Source organism: Cynocephalus volans, chromosome 16, assembly GCF_027409185.1.
Source record: "Cynocephalus volans isolate mCynVol1 chromosome 16, mCynVol1.pri, whole genome shotgun sequence".
Taxonomy (NCBI): Eukaryota; Metazoa; Chordata; class Mammalia; order Dermoptera; family Cynocephalidae; genus Cynocephalus; species Cynocephalus volans.
Genome location: NC_084475.1, coordinates 46,838,523 through 46,859,380, shown reverse-complemented (window position 1 = coordinate 46,859,380; position 20,858 = coordinate 46,838,523). Strand labels below are relative to the sequence as shown.

The following is a 20,858-nucleotide window of genomic DNA, read 5'->3' as shown; positions in this document are numbered from 1 at the left end:
CTAGAAGAGAATAATGAAAAGATGTATTTTGTGCTTGTGGAGAACTAAAAAACCTGGTTACTTTGAAATGCAAAGATAATGTGCTTTTAATTCAATAGCGTTTGAATGACCATGTATTTTAAATTAAAGAATAATTGTTGGAAAATAACAAATTATTTGAATGACATACTCTCTCTAGAAATTGATGTTGACTTAATGAGATTATTCACAGATGATGTGTGTACTTAGGCTAGAAAGAGAAAGAGCATGTATCCTATGTAAAAAAGCACAATTATATATTCCTTAAGGTATTTTTAGCATTTAGTCTTAAATGTTTATATTAAAAGCACTTACAACACCAAATAGAATTACTAGCAGCCTTCTGATAGCCACTCACCCAGTTAATTAAAGTGAATAATGATTTATATTAGGCAAGTAGCAAATAGTTGTTTGTTTTAGTGTCTGTGTAAAGAGCAGTTGGTATAAATGGACAGATTAAAAAAAAAAACACTGTACATACATATAGCTTTTTTATTTTCTTTCTCCTTTATTTATTTACTTTTGGTTTAGGTTTGGTTTTGAGTTGTTTTATTTCTTAAGTAAATACTCATATCTAGCATAAGTATAAGAAAAAGTTTCCCTGGGGGCTATCTCCAAAATAGTTCTGTTGTTGCTGAGTTGCTATGTTCGTGGGGTGGCAAGTGGCAAGTCAAGTTCCTTACTGTCAAATTCAGGGGTTTGGATTTTCAAGTGCTGAGGCCCGGTAAAATCTTTCAGATCAGGCTTGGCTAGTGAACTGTAGCTTGCTTTTATGTGTACCTATGTTTGCAATCCTGACTGAAAATAATAATGGTGATAATATTAATAACGTGCATTTATTATATTATAAGTTTGCATGCGTCAGGCTCTGTATTCATTGCTTTCCAATATGTAGTCTTGATTATTCTTCACAATAGCCCTGAGTTATATGCTATGGTTTATTTAACTGATACGGGTACTAAGGTTTAGAAAGAATGAATAACTTCAGGGTCACCAGACAGGAAGGAGTTTGGGAATATTATTTTGATGGTGACCAGAAGTAGCTATAATTATAATCATGGTTAAAAAAATGCTTCAGGTACTTAAGGCATAGTGAACTCTCAGGGTCAGTACACCTTGTAATGCATGGAAAAAATAGTGCTGCTTCCTGATTTTCCCCTTTGTGGCTTTCTGGCTTCTTGCTCAGCTTCCTAGCATGCAGTGCCTGTCCTGGAACTATGTGGTTGGGGCATGCATGGGCAAGGATAAGGAATCGAGGATACTGTATTATTATCACTGCTGGCTTTGCACCTTGGATGCCACCAATGGTCTGGATGGTGCCAGAAGTGGCTGAATGTGTCCCTTTCCCATCTCGGTTGATCATTCCTAAACTAAGCCAATAGCTGGTTGAAAATGGTGATCTGGGACTGTTTGAATTTTGTCTGATAATTTACTTTAAAAAATTATCGAGCATATATTATGGGTGAGCCACTGTTTTGGAGATAAAATAGCCAATAAAACATAGTTCTTGCCCTCAAGGAGTTGGAGAATTCATACACGTAAATGAGCAGTTAAAATAAAGCACAGTATGGGCTCTGATAGGAATCCAATCAAAGTGTTGTGGCATTATTTGAGAGGGGCTCCCGGCCCGTGCTGGGTAGGTGGATCTGGGAGGAGAGTAGAATATCAGACACACACCTGAAGGGTGAGGAGCTGGCCTTGCAGTCATGCAACGTGTGTGTCGTGTGTGTGTGTGTGTGTGTGTGTGTGTGTGTGCGCGCGCGTGCGCGTGCATGGAGCAGGGTGTCTGGAACTTATTTTGGTTGGGGGAAAAGCACACTGAAATCATGGTGCATTTCATGAACTTCCACCTGGTTCACGCGGGTGGGGGGTATGGAGATTGTGGTAAGAGAGGAGGTTGGAGAAGCCAGATGAAAGGTCATGAATGACATGCCAGTGGATAGATAGAGCTATCAAATGATAGATCCAAGGAGTTTGGATCTATCTTGAAAACACTGAAGGAATATGCAGCTCTGTGGGAGTATTAGTTGGGGTTCTCCAGAGAAACAGAGCTAAGAGGATATATATGTATATGTGTGTGTATATGTATATACATATGTGTGTGTGTATATATGTGTGTGTAGATATGCATATATGTATGCATGTATGTATATATGTATAAAGAGATTTATTATAAGGAATTGGCTCATGGGATTATGATGGTTGGGAAGTCCAAGATCTGCAGGGTGAGTGGGCAAGATGAAGACCCAGGAGAGCTGATGGTCTAGTTCCAGTCTGTGTCTGAAGGCCTGAGAGCCAGGAGAGCCAATGGTGTAGTCCCTGTCCAAAGCTGGCAGCCTTGAGACCCAGGAAGAACTGATGTTTTAGCTTGAGTTCAAAGGCAAGAAAAAGTCATTGTTCCAGTTCAAAGGCAAATCACACAGGAAAGAATTCTCCCTTACTGGACAAAGTGTCAATGTTTCGTTCTATTTAGGCCTTCAGCTGATGGGATGTGGACCACGTACATTAGGGAAGGCAATCTGCTTTACTCAAATATTAATCTCATACAAAAAGACCCTTACAGAAACACCCAGAATTATGTTTGACCAAATATTTGGGCACCCATTGGCTCAGTCAAGTTGACACAAAATTAGCCATCACACTAGGGTGTCATTGCTTGGGGGCAAGGTGCTAGGAAATGCATTTTCTAGGCCTTGAGAGTTATTATCCTAATTTTTAGGAATGTAGGGCAACTGTGTACAGAGAGTACAAGTTACTGAAAGATTGTCACACAGATCAACGTCTGACTGGAAGACTGGAGAACTCCAGTGGAAGCCTCATGAGAAGTATAAATTTGATATGAATGTTTATATTACTTAAGGACTATGTTTTGCTCAAATAACAGTGGCTTTAATAGGGTGTGATTCCCAAACAGTGCGTCAGGGTCAGTAGGGTGCCACAGCAAACTGGGGGAGTCACAGGATACAGAGATGGATACAGAGGTTCAGTTGAGGAAGATGAAAAAGTCCTGGGCCTGGGAAATGGTGATGGTTGCACCACAGTGTGAATGTGCTTACTGCCTCTGACCTGTACACTGAAAAAGATGGTTAAGATGGTAAATTTTATGTTCTGTGTATTTTTAGCTCAGTTTTTAAAAAAGCAAGTACTAAGTGAAAGTCAGTGTGGAATAGGAAACGAGAGTGATGGTGTCGGATCTTATTCCAAGGTTTGAGAAATAGTAGAGTGCACAGTCAGAACACACATCCCGTCAGTAACTGTGGTTATTTAAGAATATAATAAAAACATGAGGGTAGCTCACAAAGTTAATGTGAACATAGAATTTAAAGATAATACAAATCTTTCCATGAACTTTTTGAAATCCCCTCGTACACTTTTTCTTTTAATTTATGTGTATTATTTTTTCAAACAGTTAATAAGTTGTTAGTACATACATGCTATTAAGTTGTTGACACCTAACTACTTAAGTGCAACTGTTAGGTGTTTCTTTTGGCCCAGGGGCACCGTGAAAGAAGTGACTGAGACACTAAGCATGCCATGAACTAAGAACATTTGGAAATCTCTGTCATAGGAGTTTATTTTTCTCACACAAAGAAAAGGCTGGGGTGGGTGATTGCTGCTGGGAGTTGGTAGCTCTTTTATGTCAGGTTCGAGATCACGGAGCTTTCCTTAGTTTTTCCTCTTGGTTGCATAATGGCTGCCTCATTCCAGCTCCAGCTATAGAGTCTGCCTTCCGAGAAGAATGAAGAAGAATGGAGAAGGGCAAAAGGCAAAAAGAAAAAAAGGACAACTCCCCCCAATCTGTCCCCTTTAAGTGGCTTTCCCAGGTGCCCCACCCAGCTATTCCCACTTAAGTTAATTATTACATAACTTATTTCTTAAATAAAATTCATTCTTTGGTACTGAATTTATCTTTTTTTAAAAATAAAGTTTGATCTTTCCTTATATTATTTTGTATTATGTTCTATTATATTATATTTTGCTTTTTGGCATTTTGCCACCTTTCTCTCTCTCAAGTAAGTGGAACCACTTGTAAGTAAGTTGCAAACGTTGTGACATTTTACCCCCAAATTCCTAAGCAAATCTCTTTCATGCCACACTACTAAAATATATTAATCATAACCAAGGAATTTAACTTTGATAAAAGAGTATTATTTATATAATTATATCTTAACATATAGTACATATCCAAATTAATTTTATATTATTATTTTGTTTTAATTTTATGTTGTTATTTGTAATATGTCATTGTTTCCTTTCCCCGCTTATTATCCAAATGTCCTTTATAGATATTTTTTTTCTTTAGACCAGGATCTAATTGAAGATCATGCATGACATTTGGTTGTCATAACTCTTTAGTCTCTTTTAATCTAGAACAGCCCTTTTCCCCTGCCTTTTCTTCGTGTTTCATGACAAAATATGTTGACATTTTTCAAGAGTTCAGGTCAGTCGTCTTGTTCCACAGTCTGGTTTGTCTCATCATTTCTTCATGTTTGGATTCAGGTCAAACATTTTTGGCAAGAGTACTACCTGGGTGATTTGTGCCCTACTCGTTTGCACTGCACCAGAAAGCCCTGAATGTGAAGTACACTTTCACTTTCAAAATTAATAAATAATCTTAAGGGAATATTTTGTTCTCCAACAACCTTTCACAGCATCCATTGAAGATCCTTGTCTGAATCAGTGAATGCATTGATTGCAGAACAGTGATTTTCCGACTATCATTCCTTCTATGTTTATTGGATGGTATTCTTCTGGAAAGAAAAGCTTCTTTCTCTACCCTCTCTTTTTGAGAATCACTGTAGCTTGTAGATTTTTTTTTTAATTTACTGTACTCAAATTCATTACCGTTATTCTTTCTGATGCTCAGATTGTCCCTAATTTGGCCAGTGAGAGCCCCTTGAAGCTAGTTCCTGTGTCTTTTTGACATGTTCCTGTTAAGTCCTCCCTTGCTCACAGGCAGAGCAATATGTTCTAGGCTCACTCATGCTTCCCTACCCCAGCCCTGAACTCATCCATTTTCTCAAAAAGCTCAAGTCCCTTTAGTGGGGAATGATATTTGGAAAACTGGGTAAAAGAGTGTTCTGGTTGACTCTGGGATGTCACTGCTTCTAAACCCTTTCTGTGGGCAGAGTTAGGAAATATCTTGGAAGAAGACGATGACTTCCAGTTAAAATACCACATTACAGTGTTATAGAGCCCCTTAGTGTCAGCTCTTCCTCACACTTCCCCAGTGCACACTTGTCAGTGAGAACCCTGGTTCTCAGAAACATCAGTGTATTTTTGTTTGTCCTACAGAAAGAGAAGAGTTAGTTTTCGCTTTACATTCCTAAGATAGAAATTAGTTTTAAAATTGATGGCTTACTACATGGAATGCAGGGATAAGAGTGTTCCTAGTTATCTGAGCCACTGAGTGAACAATCTGCAGTTGGCAACTTAATGGCCTTGCTAGGATTTGTGAGGGAAAGATCCCAGTTACATTGTACCAATAATAGCATTTTCCTTTACTTCCTGCTCCAACAGTTACTCATTGTAATTAGACTGGTAGAAATGCGTTTTTCAAAGCATCTGGGAAATCAGTTTTATGATTCCCACTTTAAGCACATTTGACACAACTATTTAAATATTTAAGACAATTCTACATTTGCAGTACCCAGAGGACTATATAATTGGGAAGATTTTCATTATAAAGGTTTTTATTTTACTTCTGGGCCTCTGACATTTCTTGTTGGGTTCTGCTGTCCTTGGAGACAAAGGGAGTTAGTTATTCATTAGCGTTTGTGAGTTATTCATTATAGTTGGTCAGAAAAAAAAAAAAACCAGAATAATATCAACAAAGGACACCAAACTAATTGGGATTAAAAAACTCTTTTGTGTCACTTAAGTCTGGTGTCTCTTGTAAAGATCTGTTTAAGAAAAATAATGTATTGTGTGAACTGGGAGGTCTAAAAATTAATGCACTTTAAATAATATATCAAGTTTTAATTTTTATTGTTTGTGGTTGGCTAATTCAATTGGCTATAATCTGGAGTTTAGGTTAGAGCTTGATTCTTCAGTGGGTCAGCTAGCTTCGTGTTTTTCTCCCATGCCATGTGATAAATTTTAAAATACTGCTACTGATTTAAAATGTTTCTTTCCTTTATCTCTTCTTCACTTATGTTTATCCCTGGAAAAACAACAGACAGTGAAAAACGTCTGCTAACACCAGTGTGTGCACCATATTGAATGTAGTCATGTAAGAACTGGGGAAAGAATAGCAATTGGGCTCCCACATTTTTGAAGAGATACGGTGAATACATGAGCTAAAGAAAGTTAGGGAAAAATACTTGGTTACTTTTTTTCACTTCTGCTTTTTAATCATTTATATTTCCTTGCACTTCCAATGTGGCTTCCTGTAGAATTAGAGCAAATAAAGTTAATATTCCATAAAAGGTTCCAAAAATAACCAAACCAGCCAGAAACCAAAGGCATTATTCCAGTTGAGGTAGCCAGAGTTTTCATTTCGTCTCGCCAAAAGGCAGGTGAAACACAATGTTTACTTTTGTTTACTCTCTGGGCTACACAGGTCCACTTTGTGTGATTTATTGATGCTGGGTATAAATCAAATTGATGACAGATTTCCAAGTATTACTGAATGGCAGACATGATTTGTTCCAGTTATAAAAGCAGTTTGTCAGTCTCATAACATTCCACCTTTAAAAGAATATACTACATTAACCCCCCCACCCCAAACGCTATAGAACATGAAGCTGAAATGTAACACCCACCTATAGCATTCTCTAAGGCTGTTAAATAGGACCAGCCTTGTACTTGCACAGTACTTTGTAGTTTGCAAACATTCATATTGATTATTCTATGTGGTTTGATCCAATGCTCGGTCCAATGAGGCAGGGCCAGTGTGATTGGCACCATTTTAGGGATGAAGAGACTGAGGCTCAGTTTGCTGGTTGATCTCATTCTTTGTGTGCTGTGCTGTGTGGGTTTTCATCGAACAGGACTCCACAGTCTGATATCTCCTGCTATAGGAGAAATCTTGCCCCTCCCTCCATTGGAGTTTAAGGTTGCTGCCATTTCTGAAAATGTATACTTTTTAAAACTCAAACCATTCAACTGTCATTTCTATCCATGAGCTGAGGAAATGGGTCCTTGCTCCTGTTCTGGAAAATTTTACTTGATGGTTTTCAACAATCGGCCCCTCTGAACTCAGAGAGCACTGTCCACCTGGGCAGGGGTCAGGGCCTCTATGTTCTTGCCACCTGAGTGACATAAATATATGCACAAGTGCCTTTCCATGCCTCTGTCTGTGTGAAGTCTTTAGACCCAAGCAGATGGTTATCACGAATAGATTTGCTACTTCTGACTCATCGCATTTAAAAGATACAGTGGATGATGACTTGTATCTACTACCTGTTGTCATGGCTGCGTTGTATGAATAACAAAAGAAGTAGAAGGTCTGTCATTGACTCTGGGATAATAAACAAGTTAAAAAAGCGGTGGAGGACCTTGCTGCTCAGGTATAGTCTGAGGACCTGCAGTTTTACCATCCTTCGGTAGCTGGTCAGAAATGCACAGTCTCAGGGTCACCCCAGACCTACTAATTCACAATGTGCATTTTAACAAGATCCCCAGGTGATTCATGTGCACAGGGCTGGCTTCATGGCTGCGTGAGTACAGGGTCCCATACTCAGAAGGGGTGGCCTGCTCTTGGAGTTTAATGTTCTGTGGTCACCGTGTTGACATTCTTAATAATTTTATCTTTGAATCTGTGTTTAGTATGTGAAATTTGATGGGACACTGGAGCATGCTTGGGGTCTCAGTTCATGCATGGTCCTGCTTCCTGCCAGGATGGGCCATGGGCTCTTTCCCTCCCCTACCTGGGGATCTCTGCTGCTCTCTGTTCCCAGCAGGGACCTGAGCATGGATGTGAGGAGGTCCGGATGGGGGGTGTGTGCACATGTGCCCAATTGCGGGTGAGGCTCTGGTCACCTTTGATGGTCTGCACTTGCTCTACGTGTATCCCTGTGCAGAAGGAGCCCAGAGTTAAATAGCTAATTAAAAAACACCCCAACAATTCAAGAGAGAGACCTGAGAAGAAAAGAAAAAGCTTTTTTCTCGCTTTTTGAACAAGAGACCCAGCATTTTCATTTTGCACTGATCCCCATAAATTACGTAGCTGTCCTTGCAAATGCATGCTGAGATTTGAGAAGCACTGCTGTAGGAGAAAGAGCATGGGCTCTGGATGAAGAAGACCCACACTGCAGTTCAGGCTTTCCTGGTGTGTGACTTTAGCAAGCCACTTGGCCCCCTGCCTCAGTTTCCTCATCTGTAAAATGGCAGTAATGTCTTATCCTCATTTCCAAGCAGGCAGGGTCTAGGCAAAGGGCAGACCCGGCCACGTGTCCTTCAGTAAGAACATGTCCAGGGCATCTCTCATCTTTGGCTTTGGTTTCATGAGACTTATAAACAAAGCTGGACATTATGGCCTGAGAGTGGGATGGAATTGGAGGGCAGGTTCAAAATGGGACAGGAAGGCCAGAAATCAGGTCTTCAAGTCCATGGGAGTGGATGGATAGTGAGAGTCAAGAAGCTGAGGAAGGCAGGGATTGGGGATCTTGGGAAGGGAGGAAGTGAGTGTCAGAGAACCTCTGAGCTACGAGGACTTTCCAGGTAGACACCCACTTGTGTGGAAATCTCTGGTGCATGTAAGATGGTGGAACAGAAAATGGCATTTGCTCTTGAGGGTGAAATTAGATGATGAATGCAAAAGTGCCTTTTATACTGAATTGCCAGAGGTGTGTAAAGTATTGTCATTCCTTGGTTACAGATCAGCGTGGGGCAGTATGGATCTCCAAAACCACAGCAGCTGCTGCCGTACAGCAGCTGGGCCTCCCTCTGCTGCCCACTTTATTCATGTGACTTGTCCTTTGAAATAAAGGCCTACAGCTTAGTCATAACTCCCAAGTCTGGGCAGTATGAAAGCTACTCGATGCATGCATTTAGAACCCTAAAACCTCCATATTTTCACAGTTTGCTTCAAAAACTAGAGAGAAAAAATCTAAAGCACAATAAACAAGCATTGGGGTGAAATAAAATATTTTGAAAGTTGATCTCCATCTAAAGATTTTGCTTTATTTAGGTAGGGTGAGCATATAATCCAAATTTAGACACGTGCAGGAGTGAAATGGGGCCCTATTAATAATTATGCCCAGGACTGTCCTGTACGAACTGGAATGTCAGGTCGCCCTACATTTAGGGAAAAGTTTGATTGCTTTTAGATTCAAAATCTTACTCAACTGCCTTCAGGTGAAGTAGGTCAATCTATTTGACAGGATTAGCTTCATATAAATTAATAGCAAAATTACCTCTTGGGGCCAGTGAGTGATTATTAGTATATTATTATGTGGAACACATAAATTTTTGGTGTTTCTAAGGTTGAAAATAAACTAGCTAGCAATTATTTACTACTATGTTCTAGAACTTTGCTTAACTTTTGCATATCTTAATTTAATCCTCCACAGCCCTAGGAAGTATCCTATTGAAAACATGAGAAAAGAGAGGCTTGGAAAGATTAAGAAACTTTTTCAAGAATGCCCAGCAGAAGAGCTGGGTATTTTAACCCATGTCTCACTAACTCCAGAGCCCTAGATATCTCCATAGGATGTTTTGTTCTTTTGGCACAGGATTTGCCTCAAAAGGTTAGGGTCTTGGTGATTGAGAGTAATTTCTTGAAAGATACATTATGTCTACCAGAATTTCTACTGTGTGTGGTGGTGTAATCAAATATATTTATTTGAAAATATATTTATTCTCAAGTATATTTATTTGAAAAGAACAGCAAGCTGAAGCAGAGAAACCACTGCCAAGTAAATTTTTGCAGGTGTTTGTGTTGATTTGTGTTAAAAGTACCCCTGGTTACTTGCTTAAAATAGTGGGTTTGGTACAGTCAGGTAGGCAATAAAAAGTGAAAAGGAAAGATAAAGTCATGGTCAACTGTTTGAACCCTTAGTCTGGGCCAGCTGTTGCATAGAGCAGAGCTGCTCAGCCACCTAATGAGGGCACAACTTGCAAGGCCCTCTGTGATGGCCCTGGAGCTCCTTTTCTCTTTAATTCTCATACAAATCCCATGTATCATTAGATTAAAAAAACTAAGGTTTGAAGAGATGAAGGAACTTAGCAGCGGTCACATGGCTAGTATGTTGCAAAGCTGGGAATTGAATCCAGGTTTCTCCTACTCCACGACCTTGAATCTTAACTATCCTACCATATACTGTTGGGAAGAGTCAGGGAGCCTTGTTCCTGGTAGCATTATCGTGAGCAGAGCTGGAGACCAGTGCTTTCTACTGCAACACACTGATTCCCCAAGTACCTTATTCAGGACTCTTTTGGTTGTGGGTACCTAAAACCCTCTGTTCTAGCTTACGTAAAAGGGATTTGTAATAAGGAATCGGGGTGTTTTATGGCAACCAAGAGGAGGACATACAACCAGATCTTTTGAAAGAGCATGATACTTCCTCATGCTCCTTCTGCCTAGGCGACTGAGGTCAACACACTTCTCCTTATACATCACTTTATTCTTCTCACTGCAGACTGCTTTTCTCAGTTTTTTAGTATACATGCTAGTCAGGGTTCTCCAGAGAAACAGAACCAATAACAGATCTCTCTATCTATCTATCAACTACTATTATGAGGAATTGGCTAACATAATTATGGAACCTGAGAAGTCCTATGACCTGCAGTCGACAAGCTGGGGACCCAGGAGCACTGTTGGTGTGTTCTAGTCTGAGTCCGAAGGCAGGAGAAGACCAGTGTTCCAGCTCAAAGATAGTCAGGCAGAGAGAGTGAATTCTTAGGTTAAAAAAGATTTGACTTCTGTCTATGGCCAGACTCTATTCTTGGTTTGTAAGCTTTTGTGAAGCAAGCTGCCATGTTGGAGAGGCCTGTGTGGCAAGTAGCTGAGGCTGGCCTCTGGCCAACAGACAGAGGAACTGGGGGCTCAGTCCAGTAGCCTTTGGGAAACTGAAATCTGCCAAGAACCGTGTGAGCCTGGAAGCAGAGGTTTCCCCATTTGAGCCTTCAGATGAGACTTTAGCTTGAGCAGACACCTCGATCGTAGCCTGTGAGAGACACTGAAATAGAGGACCCACCTGAGCCACTCACATTCCTGACCACAGAAACTGAGATCATAAATGTGTATTATTTTAAGCCACTAAGTTTGTGGTGATTTGTTATGTAGCAGTAGATAACTAAGACAATTATTGTCTGGGCTTTCCTCTCTTTTAAGATGCACTAGAAAATTAGGAAAAATCTAAAAGTAGGAAGGCAGGAATTAATTTCCATTGAGGGCCTGTGATGTGCCACATAGGGTGATAGGCTTTAAGATTCAGCAGACCCGACTTGCCAGGTCTTTTTTGTTACCTCCATTTTAGAAATGTGGAAGCCAACATTCAGAAAAGTAAAACTTTTTGCCCAAGTTCAAATGGCTAGTAAGAGGCAGAGCCAGGGTTTGAGTGCAGGTCTCTTTACCCAGTGTTCCTGCTCCTTCCATGCATTCAGCTAATTCCTATGACCCCCTGCAGACACCGGTGTGGCATTTTTGCCAAGAAAAAAGGATTAAAGGAAGACACTTGATCGTTATGCATTCATCAAGCTCCTTCTGTGGGCTGTTGTGAGGTCTGACTTCCCCCAGTGGTGTGCGCCCACCGGATTTCTTTTGCTCCTCCTTTCCTGCCTTCCACCTATACAGGTGTTTCACAGCCCTATTTCTTTTTTTTTTTTTTTTTGCCCTTTTTACTGTTTTCAAACAAAATTAATAGTATTATCTACCTATTACTCATAATTTTCAAAAATCAATATAATTTTCTAACTGAAGCCCAAGGGAACTACAAAGGCAATAAATAAATAACATGTGCTTAAATATGAAAATTTCCAGCACAACTCCACTAGAAGATATAAAAAAGTAGTCAGATAAGCTTGCAGCTACATGTGGAATTAGCTAACGTTCTAACGATTCAGGCAGGTTGTATTGGTGGCTCAGGCATCTAGTTGCTTTGCTTTCAATGATATAATTTATGAAATGGGTAATATTTCATAATGTTTCTGTCAAAACAATGATCAACCTTCTCTTGAGTTGCACTGTAACTTCATTGTAGATAATTTAGCATAAATAAGGATCATGAAATAAAATGGATTTAGATTCTAAACTCATATCAAGACCGATGGGACTGTTCTTGTCACACAATATGTGTAGAGGACATAGAATACATATGGGTAGTATGGAGTATGTCTATGTTTTTACATTGACGACAGGCTCAGAGGAGAAGATCTCATATCTCAAGTGGAAGAATTGAAATTATACATTAATAAGAGCTCCCTTTGAGCGACACAAGGACATTTTTAACATGTTTCAGGTGAAGGATTGGAGTTACCTTCTCTGTTGATTTGAATGACAGGGGGTGATCTGCATTGTGTGAGAAAGCTTGGACTAAATGCCTGTGTAATGGTGTATCAGCCCGAGTCCAGTCAGAAAAAGAGAACCCACTCCAGTTACTTGAACGTAAAGAATTTATTATCAGGAATTTGTTATTGAAGGACTAAGAAGAACTCTGATGTAATGCACAGATAGTAACTGCAGGAAGCAGCGACTACCCTGGGGCTGGAGGATTGAAGGGAAGAGGTTGGAAGTCACACCTCTGGGGAGGTGCTGCTCAGCTGTGCTAATGTCTTGGACAGGGGGTACAAATTGCCCTTCCAGTGACTTTTCCAGAATCAGACGAAGAAGCATGGGCTCCTCCTCTCTGAGAAGCATTGCCACAGATCCAGGATTACTCCACACAATATGAAATAAATAGTACTTCTCAAAACAGAAGCTGGGGATTATATCTGTGGCTAGTAGGATCTTTCCTACCTTTTATTCTTGTTCTTAAATTGCCGAGAATAATAGGACTAGTTAGGACTAGGCAAAGTACATTAAACATACTATTGAATCCCTTTCAAAAAGCTTTGTATTAAAGAAAGCTCTGTATTTAGAAAGTGTTGAGAACAAGCCCAGAGAAGTAAAGCAAAGTGAGTTCGTAACCTCCTTTTCATGATTTCTTTATAGCTTTAATCAGATTTGAAAGAATAATGATAGCTAACACATAACATGATTTGGCCGATGTTCTTCTAAGTGCTTGATCTATATTATTTTTTTCATGTATTCAGACATGTTATTACATTGAAGCTGCCCCAAAAACCCAATGAAGTGAGTACCATTATGCTAGGAGTTCTTGTTGCTCTTATTAGTATTATTATTATTGTTATTCCCATTTTACAGATAAGGATAATAATTTGCTGAAGGTTACACAGCTAGTAAGTGGCAGAGCCAGGATATGAACCAATCAGTTTGGCTCTGGAGTACATGCTCTTATCCACTAAGCGATACTGACTATATTTAGGTTTTTTTTAAAAAAAATCAATCTGCATTTTTATCTATGGATGGTTGGATGGATGGAAGGCAAATCTATTCATTTGTTCAGCATTGATGTACTGTAGTAGAAATAGTGGCTTGGGGAGTAGGAGAATATCCTCCAAACCTAGGTCTTGCACTTTCTTTGAGATTTTAAGAGAGTAACCTAAGCAGTCTGGGCTCTTTGTGAAATGAGGAAGTCGAGTGAAATGATTTAAGAGATGCCTTTCTCGATATCATTGTTTTATGATTCGTGAGAGCCTGGGACTGGGAGCTAGAGATGAATAAAGGCTGTCCTGAAGCATGAGTTAGCAGTCAACGTTTCCTACCATGTGCCAGACATAGACCCGGTGGTGGTAGTGCTATTGATAGCTAAGTAGCTAGGAATTGTCAAGGACAAAGACATTAAAGACTTGTTTTATTCAGATATTTGGGCACTGTGAGGCTGGTGGTTGTTTTCTTTTTTGTTTTTTGCTGAATTTCCATTTTTCTGCATCCAGAAATTAATCTTGCCAGGAACTGGCAAAGCACTACTTAGAAGTCATCTCATTTCTGGAGATTTAGCCAAGAGAGGATGGTCCTTTCTGCCAGCTTCAGTTGCTCCTGAAGGGCTGTCTACACCCCCAATAAATAGATGGCCTGTCTGTAGACTCATCTTTGATCTGAAGACTGGAGACCTGGAGTCCAGAGATCAGAAAATGCTAAGGAACTAGAAAAGTCTAGCAAAAACATTCCCAGATTAGAAGAAGGGGGATGAGTTTTGTTAGCTTAAAAAATCTATCGTAATGTTACAGAGGGAACATGGGTGTGTGGGGAGTGGGTGTATGTGCGGGTGACAGCTTTTCTCTTATTCTCCAAGTGGTGACACTCCCCTTTACCCTCAGGCATTCTCCTTTTTTCTGTTCCTCCTCACACCCACATTTTCTAAAGCCTTGATTTTTATGAAAGAATCGAGTCCTTGAAGCTTTTGCAGCATGTAGAACTTATCAGCAATTCTGTAAAATGTATGGGTTTATTTAGAATCCAAACAGATTTCAAGTTAGGTTCTGAGAGTTGCCAGATGTCACAATTGATGTCGTTTTCAGTACATTTAGAACAAAAGAATTGTTTTGGCTCATGTTTAGTAGTAAAGTTGAATGCAGATACAGAGTTTGTTTTCCGAATAATTCTTTCCAATCCTTGAATTGCATTAGGGTATTTTTGACTATTTATCATATTTTGCAGTGGAATAACTATGCATCACAATCATAGTGGATGATACTTATCCCATACCCAGTGAAGAACCATGAGGTTGATAAGGAGAGTGTGTGTGTGTGTGTGTGTGTGTGTACAGTGTAGGCCTGCATCTGTGTAAGCTAGATAGCATGGGCAGTAAGAACAGTGGTACCTCGATAAGGTGCACAGATGGTATGTTCCTAATTTATATTACAGTAGAAGAAAGAAAGAAAGTCACTGCGGTGTCTCTAAACTTGTAGTGCCTGTTCTTAGGTCTTGAGCTAGTTCAGAATTGATCTGGATGGTCCCAGAAAATTTTCTTTGAGCTGTCTCAAGCTGTGAGAAGGGTCCATCTGAGGCCCTCCATCTTCCACAGTCAGTTACTAGAAGTTTGAAGTAGGGAGTTGGTTTGATTCTTTCTACATATGCCAGGCAGTTGATTTTCCTGGTGACAGATAAGCTAAGAACAAGGGTGAATGCATTTTACTAAACTATTCTGCTTTGGTTGACTCCAGGTTGTGAACTTGTTACCTCTAGTACTTCTTTTAAAATTTATAATCTTTAGAGGGGGAATTCATCATGTGGGTAATGTGGGTGGTGAAGTGGCATGACAAGTGTTTCACTTGATGCCAGTCTGCCACCCTAACGTGGCTCTGTGTGCATGTTTCTGCACTGGTCTGTGGCCACTGAACTATTCATGTATTTGGATAAAAGAGTTCTTGCAGTTTAATGTAGAAATCAAATTTCAAGCAACATAAATGACAACCATTTTTTTTTTCTGTGTTAAGAGATAGAATTGATATATTAGAGGTCATTCTAGCTCAATCACTTCATTTTCCAGAAAATGACATAAAGAAAGGCAATAGCAGACTGGTAAAGGGTATAGACCAGGAGTGATGGAGCTGAGATTGAATCCCAACTCTGCCCCTGATCAGCTGTGAGACCTTGAGCAATTGACTTACCCTCTGTAATGGATAATATGTGTACCTACATCATAGACACTTAAAAAATTAAATAAGGTAACACATGTTTAGAATTTTAGCATAATGCCTGGTACATAAGAAATGCTGATTTAAGTAGCATGTTGTGAGTTTAGCACAATGAACAACAGACTCTATACCAAATAACCAGGTCTTTGTGCCCAAAGTATTTTCCCTGTCATCCATCACTAGATGTAAACTCCATAAAGGCAGAAGATAGTTATTTCACTGAGTATTTGAGAGCCCACTGTGTGCCCTTGTGAACAAGACAAAGTAACTGCAGTCACCTTGTGTTCTAATGGGAGCAGCAATCCCTGAGTAAATACCTGAGATGTACTTTCATGGGGTAAAAAATGCTATAGGGAGAAACAAAGCAGACTAATGGGGTTAAGAGGAAGGAGGAGAATATTTTAGAAAGGGTGTTTGGAGAGGCTTCCCTGATTCAAGTTAAGAGTGAGCCATCTGAAAACCTAAAAAGAGTACACCTGGAAGAGAAAAAAGCAAGTGAATAGGTCATGCCTCGATTCAGGTACAGCCATATCATTTATGTTCTTTCAAACTGAGGTAGGGATTTCAGAGATTTCAAGTGGGATGGGAATTTTTTGAAGCGTCTTAAGATTGACATGCTCTAACTTGCATTTTTAAAAAGGATGTTTGGTTACAATGTTCAGAATAGATTGGTTGAGAGGGCAAGAGTGGAAAACCAGTTAGGTTATTGCAGCAGCTCTGTTGAGGTAGATGGTGGCTTGGACTGGGGCGGTAGTGGTGGATGGTTTAGATTTGGGATAGGTTTTGAAGGTAGAACCAACGGGACTTGCTGAGGATTGGTTGTGGGGCAATAAGAAACAGAAGAATCAAGGAAAGCTTCTAGGTGTTTGGCCTTAGTGCACCTTTCCTGAGATGGAGAAATCTGGGGTTGTGGGTAGGAGATCAGGTTTCTGTTTTGAATATATTTGGGATACGTATTAGTCCTTCAATAGGAGATGTTGAGTACATAGTTGGATATACAGTCTGGAGCTGTGGAGTGAAGTGGGAGCTAGAGATAGAAATGTGGGATTTAACAGCACAGAGATGATATTTGTTGTCATGAGACTACAAGAGACCACCCAAAGAGAATGTGAGGGTGGAGAAAATGGTCAAGAACTGAGCCATGATTGCAATCAGCAATGGGGGCTGGAAAGAGGAAAACCTAAAAAGATACAACCAATAAGGTGGGAGGAAAACCAGGGTAGAGAGTGTCTCATGAGCCAAGCGAACAAAGTGTTTCAAGAAGGAAGGAGTGATCAGCTAGGTCAGATGTTGTTAACAGGTTGAATTAGATGACACCATAAAATTCTCTATCAAATTGGGGAAGATGACAGTTACTGCTGCCCTTGACAAGAGGACAAAGGCCATGTGTGACTGATCCATTCACCACTGTGTCCCTTGTGACATACACAGTGTTTGGAACATGATAGAAACTTAAAAAACCATCTGTAGAATGAATGGATGAGTGAATGAATGAATTGACAAGCTTGACTTTCCTTCTTTTTTTTGGCCTCAGTGCGATCTTTGCTTGTCTTAGACTTTATTTTCAGTCTACTAAAGATAAAATCATATGCTTAAGAATAAAACGTACACGTGGTACCTGCTTTCTCTCAGTTAGGAGTCTACGGTAGGGTCAACATTTATCTCACATGTCATTAATGACAAATATGGAAACCATCATACTTATAAACAATGTCTTACATTATACCATAGGGTGAAGTAGTTAAAAAAAATAGTGATCTAATCCATTAACACTGCACCCACTGTCCTCCCTGTCCCAAAATCTGCAGAGTCTCTCTGTGAGCCACCCAGCAGTTTATCACTTACCCAAAGGCTACTGTGAATTGAATGGAGAACACTTTTAATAGGACAGGTCAGAGGTTACCTCAGGGGTCAAGCCCAGGGCAATTTTTTCAGTCTGGACTATATAGGTCTTTTTTTCTTACTGTGAGATGTAAACCAGTAAGGACACTCTTAATTGGTTGCATTGGGAAGAGTCTAGCCTTGCAGTTTCCCAAACTGTTCTTTGAGTCACCCTGGGGTTCCACAGTGAATTCAAAGAAAGGTTGTGGGATATTTTAATTTTTTTGAAGCAAATGCAGAAATAATTTGCATCTGTCAGTACCATGTGAACTACTGGCTTAAGGTAGCTCATAGTTTCAATATTAGATCACTGCATTCCTTTCAATGATGTCATATCTTTGTAAAGCTGGGCTTTCAGGGTTTGCTGTGATAAAAAGCCAGTACCGTGTAAAAATCAATGTGGAACAGGAAATGGGGTGGCAGGGTCCCATCTAATTCCAAAGTTTGGGAAGCTGTGCAGTGCATAGCACTGTACACATTTCATTAAAAGTAGTGGTTATTTAAGAATGAAAGAAAAACATCACTTTCCTCTCAACTTATTTGTTGTTAATTTTTAAAGTGGCTACTGACTTGTTAGGAGATAAATACTTATTTAGTTGTTTAGATCTACCTATTTAACACATGGAACTGTTGGGTATTTACCTTGGCCTAGAGGTGCCATGAAAAAAATTATTGAGACACCAGAGCATCATGAACGGAGAAACTTTGAGAACCTCTGGTTTAGCCTCTTAGGCATCCAGCAAAGGAAAGGTGAGGGCAGGGACCCATCCTGCTGCCCTCTCCAGCTTGGGCTCTTTGCTGCCCTGCAGCTCTCCCAAATCCACACCCCTCAGCACTCTGGTGTTCTTGTGAGCGATTAGGTGAATTTGCAAAAATCACAGGTATCAATGAGCAATGCAGTTTCTCTCAAATGAGTATTCTTACGTTATAGCTTGCCGGCGGCCCCTAGTCACAAATGGCTAGTGTTTCCTCTCGTCCAGGAGAGAGTCAAAGAGTTTTCTGTCTTCTTTTCCTTTTTCTCCTCCTTGAACCACTGCACTGTGGCTCCCAGAACTAGGGCTACTCTTAGTCATGTAGTTCATCAGATGTATGGTTAAAGAGACTTTTTATACTAGACTGGCTCTCTGTCTAACCATTCATTTATGTTTTATTTTCCTCTCCATGAAAATGTGTTCTGAGTACTAGACAACTACTTCCATGGGAGCTTTTAGAGCACAGCCCTTTGTGACATGGGGACCACCTGGATCTCTTGGATAGCCCTCTTTGGAGACAATATTATGAGACATTAGTTGTGATGTACTATATTTGGCCCTTAAAAACTCAAAGAAGTCAGTATCTGTTCACAACAGGAGTATGCTTTTTCTTTTTTCTTTTTTTTGAGATTCAAGATAAGAGAGGGAAAAGGACTTATTTTCATGGGTTCGTGAGGCAGAGCTTTAAGACTTTGAAACAGGAATTGCACTTAGTGAAATTGCAGGTTTATGACCGTTGATGAAGATGAAAAGCAGAGAGGTGAGTGGCTTCATGCACTTGCTCAGGGGTGTTCTAAGGGTCGCCTTTATCTTTTCTTTTGTGCCTTTGCTGAATGGCATGACCTTCAAGTTATCTCCCAGGGCAGTTGTCCCTTCATTCTTGATACTGGCCTTCTCAGTTTTAGCCTTCAGAATTACTGAGCAGTGAGAAGGATGTTTGGGTTTTTTTCCATCATGGAGATGTTCTTCCTACCTCTGTTCATTTCATCCTAATCTCCGTCTTTCCATGCACATTTTTACTGTCTCCTCTGACCTCTTTCCATCTCAATCTACCCCTCCCCTCTTCCTTCTCCACACTCTCTCTTCCCTCCTCTTCCATCCTATATCTCCTCTCTTTGCTTCCATCATGTCTGAGTCCTTGAGGCCCACGTCTCCTCTCAAAGAGGTGCTCACATTGAATTGGGGGCATTTACCCTAGAACTTAACAGAGCGTCAGAGATTTGCCGTATTTTCTGTGTTGAACTCATGGGTAGGATTTGGATGATCCCGATGAATGAATTTTACCTTGCGATGAGTTAATCAAGACTCAATTCCCTAGTCAGTTTTCCAGAATGCCGTACAATTTAGAAAGGTTAGCTTGTCCTTGCTGTTTGGGTGTAAACATCTCTCTTTAATTCTAGTACCACATTACCTCTGTAGCAGCCCTGACTTGTAGAAATATAATGATAGCGACAGATACGAGCCATGGATGTCATTCTAATTTCTTTGGTAGGCACATCTCAGTTTGGATTAGCCACATTTCTTTCTTTTTTATAAAATTATTTATTATTAGCCTATTCATTACTACAAATTGTGATTTTTCTTTATGTCCCTTACCCAACCTGTCACTCCCCAAACATCCTCCTTCCATCTCTAGTATCCTTAGGTTTGTTCTCTGCTTTAGTTCAATGCATTGTTGTGGTCTTTACTTTCTGTCTCTTCCTGCCTGCCTTCCCTCCTTCCCTCCCTCCCTTCCAGTTATGAGTGAGAACATGTGGTATTTCTCTTTCCTTGTCTGGCTTATTTCACTTAACATAATTTTCTCCAGACTCACCCATGTTGCTGCAAATGTGGACTAGCCATGTTTCTGTTGCTCAGTAGCTATACGTGCTAGTGGCCACTGTATTGGACAGTGCAGTTCCAGGTAGGGAGACATGGAGAGGAAGGAAGTTTGAGGCGATTAATGAACCAGGAATAATTCTTGAGCTTTATGCTTTCAGAATGATGAATGAATGGAGAAGGTGCTTGGTGAATAAGGTGGGCTTGGGAAGCAGCTAGAAGTTCGATGTTGGTTCTGACAACCATAGTCAAGTAGCTGGTCAGCTGCGGGGTGTGTGGACTTGGCCCAAAGTGGGAAAAGAGCCACTCCTTTCATGTGGCCTCCCGATTCTCTTCCCCTTCTCCTGTTCTACTTCCACTTCTTATGCTTAAATTTCCCCACTTCTTGGAAGTCTAGGGCTTAAACAAATAAAGACCAGTCCTGCTGCTGAAAATAACTCAATAGTTGGAGCTCAAGTAGGTCCTTTAAATCCTGGAAGCAAATTCTCCTTTTTATATCTTGAGTCAAATTCAAAGGAAGAGATTTACTTTTTCCTTGAAATTACAAAATGGCATCTTATTCTAGAAAGCCTCAAAAGCCAGCAAATCTAATGTATTTTCTTAGTTTGCATGTCGTGGTATCAGTAGGGTGTTGCCTTCCCCCACCCCCAACTACAATTAGAGACAAGTTCGAACAGGCCTTGCTTCCTTTGCCTTGGTTAAGCATTATCTTGTGTTCTGTGGGTTACTCTTGCATAACACCAC

The 20,858-nt window shown here is 40.2% G+C and overlaps 1 protein-coding gene across 3 annotated transcripts in view; it reads left to right on the top strand.

Annotated features, from left to right (window-relative positions):
* GLIS3 (GLIS family zinc finger 3) overlaps positions 1-20,858 on the top strand; it is a 450,792-nt gene that overhangs the window by 13,908 nt on the left and 416,026 nt on the right. The gene's annotated exons all lie outside the window — the stretch shown is intronic.